The 7616-nt window shown below is 36.5% G+C and overlaps 1 long non-coding RNA gene across 1 annotated transcript in view; it reads right to left on the bottom strand.

Moving 5' to 3' along the window:
- The window catches only part of LOC148835225 (uncharacterized), a 48763-nt gene that overhangs the window by 19310 nt on the left and 21837 nt on the right, over positions 1-7616 (bottom strand). The gene's annotated exons all lie outside the window — the stretch shown is intronic.

Raw genomic sequence — 7616 nt, 5'->3', positions numbered from 1 at the left:
TATAGTACTTTAAAAGATAATTCAAAGAGATACAGTACATTAAAATGCAACAAATAAATAATGGAACCGATATAATTTGTCATGTATCTAATGCCTCTCAATCTAATGTGTTTTTCCTTCATTGCCATAAAACGCAAACAGGCCTAAATTTCAGACATTGGTGATTTGATATTGGAAGCTGGGGATTACCCCAATGAGAGATAATACAGATTTAAAGATCTTTCAAGGTTCTAGACATTTGGGGAATACAAAAATTTAAAAATATAAATACCATGACCTTTGCTTTAGAACTGAATCTAGTGTTGAAGCAGTCTCATTTTAATAAATAATCTAAAGGAGTTCTAATACACCCCCTCCAAGCCATCTGTCTCAGTTGCCATGGGAATGCAATGAGACAGGAAGCTGATAACTTTCCTGTTGCTCACATAGCAACAAGGTGCTTTTAAGCAGGATCTTTTACTGCAGAGACAAAACAAGAAAAAAAAGTGAGTGGGTTGCTTTTGACATGCCTTAATAATGCATAGCTGATAGCCCCTGGCTGCCCAAAGATCTATAGCCTCCAATCAGTGCAACCGAATAATAGGAGGACCATCTCCAAATCAAGGAGATGAATATTTATCGTGACATAGTAAAAGACCTTGGCATGGAATTACTGTATAATTAAAATAACAACAAACAAAGATAGCATGGTATGTTTATGGACTTTATTATCTGCATGCTACAGTGATGTTAAGATGAGCTAGAGGAAAGCATCCTATGGAAATAGTGATAAGCTCTTAAATAGCACATTATCTACAATATTCTACTGTATTATGAAGTAAAATAAGTGAAAGCGGTTATATTGACACCATGTACTGTAGCATTTCACGCTGCCAGACAGAAAATACCCAAATATGTCTGTTTTATTCAGACAGTTCAGTATTGAAAATTAAATGAAAAGCAATGTTCATCTTGTTCAGTGTTCTTTGATTTGAGGAAATTCTAGTACTTTACATTTTTCTGTTGTCTTGTTTGGGTAGTATATCCTTTATGTGTAGCTTTAACAGTATATCAGGATGATAGTATAGTTTCATCATGGGTAGGAATTATTATACAGGGACAACTTAAATATAACTATGTACAGTAGTTTTATCAGTGCCGGAAAAGCATACAATTACTGAATTTTGAGTACTACTTACTCATGTCCAAATCACAAAGGCTTCATGGATTACAAATGCATATATATTTTAGCTCCATGTCTTTATGTCTATCATGCATTGCATGAAGACATAGAGTACATAGTCTATAATACACACATCCAAGTGTTGAATTCATTTAGGAACACATGGGACCCATTAAAGAGAATTTCTCCATTACTACTTATTTCACTATAGATGGAGTATATTATGGAGAATAGGTTAAAATGAATCAACCACCCCTTTTAATTAGGGCATGTGAACATTTGCACAGCTGTTTCATTTTTTGGGTCAAGAGGAGTATTTAATGCCTGTTGAGTGATTATGGTTTCAGAACTGAGAAATAGGAGGGTGGATTCATGAATATTGTACACCTAAATTAGAAGACTGCTCAATCTATTTAAAGGTACACTTATTTGAAAATATGTAAAAATGTATGCTGAATAAGTCTGCTACATTGTTTCATTCACACTGTAATAGTGAGATGCACATTCTTTTGTCTGTCCATTAATTTGGTGTCATGGCAGCCAGAACTACTGCACTTCTCTCTCACATGCACACACTGTTGAAGCTTCTGATTTTTAGTTGAAATCTAAGGATTACAATACTTAGGTATGAAATTAAGCACAATCGTTTTACGTGATTTTGGATTAAGGGTTGTTTCCTTCTACTGATGTTGTCAGTCAATTGCTGGAGTTTTCAGCATAAAAAGTTCAAAACAAAAAAAACAAAACAAAATTCATTGAATTCAGTTAAGCTTTTTTTCTAAGCTGTTTTACAAAGACCACAAACTTTCACCCATTAACATTAATACCAACAAAAGCTAAAAATATCTGTTTTGTCTGAGGTCTCACTACTTTCCGAGCATTAGCTTTTTTTAGATGGAGTGTTTGAGAAGTTTGAACTAAAGCATATTCATATACAAATATCAGGATAACATGGTCTAAGCTTGTGTTTTTATATACTGAACGTATATATACCGTACATAAACAGAATGAGGCAAACTATCCTCAACTTGGCTGAAGTTCAGTCAGGTGAGCTTGTCTCATGTGAGACATACTGTAGGGTGAGTTATTGTAAAAGGTTTTAGGAATGTTAGAGCTGAAGGAAGCTGTAAATGTGGAAATAAAATAATCTGCAATACTATCAGTCAATGTAAATACAGGTAAAACAGCTACAACATTGAAAACTACAGCAGTTCTCCAATGGTTGAAGTGCATTGTGTCCAGACAGGGAAAATCTGGATAAGAACACCAGGTACCGATTTTTATTAATACAGTTGCCTAGAAATGCCAACCCCATTTAATATAGTGCCATTCTTCTATCTAATTTAATTAACACAGCTCCTGGAAGAAGACTTTCTGTGGACCAACGATGTGCCAGATGAATAGGCACTGTTTCAAAGGCAAGTGCTCTTGTTTTAAGATAATCAGAATCTGCCTCTTCCACCTCTTCGATGGTTAATTAATGTACATTTACAGCTCACATAATGAAGCCTTAATCAAAGTGAAGATCCAGTTTATCAAACCCCTTTGTTGCTAAGGAAACATGCTTTGAAAACCACACCGCAACACGTGAGACTTTTGCACTTCAAGCATCTGAAAAATTCATTACTTAGGTTACTGTATGTTTTAAAGAAAGACACCGATGTAAACTTGAATTTGGATGTGCTAAAGGGTTTATTGGATAATGCACAGAGGGTGTTCTTTTTATTTATCACTTCATTGCTGTATAAACCTTGGAACACTGCAGGGGATGCAAACAGAAATTTCAAACTGCTCAAAGCAAAATGCATGCAAACAGTGCAGCCATAAATCAAATCAGTCATGTCAGAGCAATTTTTGCAGTTGGAAAATTTGTGCACACAGAGATTTAAAAGCACTCTTTCCAATTTGGAACCCGCAGTGGATAATAAACACACTTTCACCTCTATACCTATTGTCCCAACTCATGAGGAACCTGTCATAACCATCCATTTCCTAGCCACTTCATCCATTTCACAGGAGCCTATCCTTGTAAGAAAAGAGGGCAAGGTGGGAAACACCCTGGATTGGATGCCGGTCTGTTGCAGGACCCACACAGACAAACGTGTACACTCTCACACCAGGGCCAATGTTCTCAGAAGCCAGTTAACCAACCAGCGAGTCTTTGGACTGTGGGAGGAAACCAGAGCGCCCGGAGGAAAGCCATGCAAGCTCAGGGAAAACATACAGTACAAACGCCACACAGATAGCGCCCTAGTTACAGAATTGAAACCAGGGTCCCAGCACTGCGAGACTGCACCACCGCACTACTCCTCTCATAACTACCATTTTTTCAGCTGGAACATACTGTATCTGAAGGCAATATGGTGTGGTGAAGAGCACAGCTCCAGGCTTCTGGGTTCAATTACAACTTGGGGTATCTGTAGATAAGGTCTTATTACTAGCTACTCTTATTGCCTCACAGGGGCACCCTGGCTGGCTCTCAGCCTTGGTCGCTCTAGGAAGGTTTTGTACTGTCTCTTGGATAGTCCCAACCTCAGTCAGCTAGTAACATACCCAGATTTCATCTAGAAAGACTATAGGCCTTAACCAGGGGGTCTAAATGAGTCCAGGCCTCTTGGTTGAGGGTCCTGTGGCCCATTTCTTCTTTTCTGTAGACAGATTGTGTTATTCACAATATGTGGTTGTTACTGTGTTACCTTGTTTTGGCACATAAGCTCTGTTTACATTATTGTAGTTGTTTCTTTACCTCTTCATTTATTAACAGTCTATGAGATAATCCCCCAACCCTTGTACTTTGTTTTAGTGGGAGCAGAAACAGTGTTGTCTTTAACATCTGTTTAAGTTACATGAACTTTAAGGTTAAAGTCTAATTTTGTGTGATAAAGAAACCAGTGTCCTTTATAGGTGTCTAGTAATAATAATCCAGTCCAAACAACAATTTGAGAAGAATGTTTTAAGATTTAGCAATATATTCAATTCTAATCAAAATCAGTTATTTCTCACATACCTGTTTCGAAATCTGATGGCTTTCTATTGCATTGACATTTTATCTAGAGAACTTTAAAGGTCAGGTATAGCAGGTACAATTGTTAATTGCCTCTTCATTATAATCATTCAATTGTAGGGGACCAGAAGACATCAGACAAAACAAATATTTATCTGTTACAGATCATTAAGGAAGGAGTAGACATAGGACATTATATAACATATTTGTATTCTCTCGAATTGACTACTGCAATGCTCTACTCCCTGGGGTATCTAAATCTACTCTGAACAAGCTGCAGTATGTCCAAAATTCCACCTTAATACCACCTTCCACGGTCTCCTCTATTGTTATTGTTGTAATTATAATTGTCTCCTATCTTGTGAAATCTTCTTATTTATTGTTGTAGTCTTCTTATTTATTGTTATTGTCATCCTGTAAAGCGCTTTGAGAAGCCACCTTTAAAGGCGCTATATAAAATAAAGTTTATTATTATTATTATATTATTAAATGTATAATAGAACAAAATTCCAAATGGAAATTATCATTAAAAAGTAAGTATAAGTTACACGTGGCTTTATCATGATGAGTAGCAGTTCGAACTGCAGCTCACAGTTTGACTCCAGTCTGAAAAATCCTCTGTGTGGTTTTTGCCTGTTGCCTATGGCTGTGTTTTTTATAGGTACTCTGGTTTTCTCACATGCTCCAAAAACATGTTGACTAGGTGAACTGGCAACTGGCAACTCTAAATTGCCCCTGTATGATGGTATGTGTCCTATAATGGATTGGTATCCTAACAAGGATGTGTTCTGCCTTGAGCCTATTGTCTGCTGATTTAGGAGCTGGTCAAACATGTTCCTGTATTGGACTGGGTTATTCTTGAAAATGGATAGAAAAATGGATTTTACATGACATTACAAACACAAAAGGCAGACACAGCAGGAGATTTCAGCTTTTCTAAAGCAAAATCACTATACAATTCCAAATGTTGCCTTGTTTCTATTGATATATAGTGTTCTGTTACTATATTTCTAGGAAAATTCATCTATTTATAAAACTAATGATGTTTAGACTTCACATTAGGAAACCTCATGTAGCCCAATAGCAGGGGTTAAGTGGCTTCTGAAGCACATCTATGGTTAAAACTGAGAGACAGCAGGAGCAGCTTTGACTGAATTGTAAAAACTAAAAGAGACCCAGGCTAATGAAAGACACAAGAAAGGAAGCTTTATCTTTGGCTTCAAACGATGAATAAAATAAATCAGTTTGTCTGTGAAAAGAGGCCACGCTTAACTGGAGTCATGTGATGTGATTATAGATTCATAATACAAGTGTCACATTATGATCAAAACATTGTGTGATATAAATAGAGTTTTAATGTGGTCAGGAATGTTGTGATGAAGATTAAAGGACACTGATTAAACAAGGAGAAAGGCCTATTTGTCTGCATATCCTTAAAAATGAATGCACTTGGACTGCAAATGACAGAGATTGTAAGATACCATTATATGCAGATGATGTGCTACCTTAACAAAACCAGACTTGCAAAAGATCTTGAGTAAACACCATTAGAAGATTTTGGAGAACACCACAATTTTTACAATAACATTTAAAAAAGAGGCTATTAGGTGCTTTAATTCAGCCTTCAACATGTGCTTTTTACCTTTTCCAGTTGTTATATGATAATCTAGATTTTCAACCTGCAGCAATTGATTAATGCTTTCCAGGAATTGGAGTAGCAAATCTGTTCTTAAAAAAAAGTTTAAAATAGTTTTCTTACATCTTTTGAGCAAGTACAAAATACCCCATAAGGGGGTTTAAATACCCCATAAGTTTTCTTATTGTACCTCACATCTAAAAACACTTTGTCTATTATTTGTATGAGTCCATGCTCCCACAAACAGCACTATCATTTTCAAAAGCAATCCTTACTCATTCCATCACTGATGCTAAAATGTCATTTTCTGCTTATCAGGAAATTTTAAAGTGTTTGACTGCTAATTTTGCTGGCTAACAGATTCTGAAACACGGAGTAATAGTTGTGCAAATATATATGATTAATTCCATCAACAAGGCAGATGAGAAGCAAGTTACAATTCTGTGTAGACTGCATATTATTCTTGAAATCTTGGATTAAATCTGGATCAAAACTGTTTGACATTTTGTAGAACATTGCAAGAGGTTTCTACATAAACTGGAAACTAGAAAATACACTATTTTTGAGGCAAGCATACTGTATACATTAAAAGGCAAGGTTAGCTGATTTTGGATTAGTTGTGGGGAGGGACTTGTTGGGCAAACACCCTCATATCTGACATCTCAGAAGGAAAACCTGGATACAAATAAACTAAGACTCTGTGTGGACAAATGATTTGGTTTCAGTTTATTGTTGTTAATATAAAAAAAAATTCGTTGTTACTGCGATTTCATTCATTCCATGCATGCTAGCGCTTCTATAGCTATATTAGCTGCCTCATTGTGCTGCACAGAATTATAGTATATTGTTAAAAAGGACACTTATCCATCTTAGAAACCAAGCAGAATTCACAGCCATCATAACAAGCAAATATGTATATACAGAAGTGGAAATGTGAGTGTGGGAGAGTCCACAAATTCTAAAATGGTATTAAGATCTAACATTATGAAGCTGAGGGGTTTGTACGGAATCAGGTCTTGTGCTAGCTGTAGTGCTTAGTACAGGATAACAGAATCCTGCTGGGAAGACACATGACACCAGTAAGAGATGCTGTGCACTGCTGTTGCAATCAATTTAGACTTTGTTATTAATTTAGCTTCTGAGTTTCCTAACCACTTAAATGCCAGCTTAATATGAATCATTTAACCAGTATGTTCAAGCAGTGTGAGATCTTTTTGTACACTTGTCTCTATCCAGACAAGTTTCTTATGAAGTATTGAATCACTCATTTGTTCCACAGTGGGAAAAGATTGAAAATGCAGATGTTTTTTTGTCACATCCCTCCTCCCGATGCATGTAACTCTCATTATTCTGTCTTCCAGGGGGGATCCTGTTCTACAATAATTAGATTCTCATCATGCTGATTAGCACAGGCCAGCAGACACTGGTAATGACCTGTTTCCGCAAGGTTAGAGTGAGCTATCTCCTTACAGTGTGGTCAGGATTGAGGACTGTGTTTGGTGGGAGGTTCTGGTGAAGGGGAGGTTAATATAAGGACCTATGGACTCCTTAACACCACAGTTGCATGCTAATAAACGGTTTGTATATTATCATTATCCACTAAGCAAGCAGTTGTGCTTGATGGCTATTCATGATTAACAGAAAATTAAAATTCAGGGGTCAAGCTTTTAGTGAGTAATCGTTTGAGGAAATAAAACAAGTCAATGTCAGGTGGATCAAGACAGGTGCAGGTGAGTCCAATGATTTCAGTGCCAATGTTATTTCACTTTCCTGCTCAGAAGCAGCCTGCCATCTGCCATTGCAATGCATTAATT

Source organism: Atractosteus spatula, chromosome 5 (assembly GCF_055471065.1).
Source record: "Atractosteus spatula isolate fAtrSpa1 chromosome 5, fAtrSpa1.hap1, whole genome shotgun sequence".
NCBI lineage: Eukaryota > Metazoa > Chordata > Actinopteri > Semionotiformes > Lepisosteidae > Atractosteus > Atractosteus spatula.
This window is presented reverse-complemented; position numbering and strand designations above follow the sequence as displayed.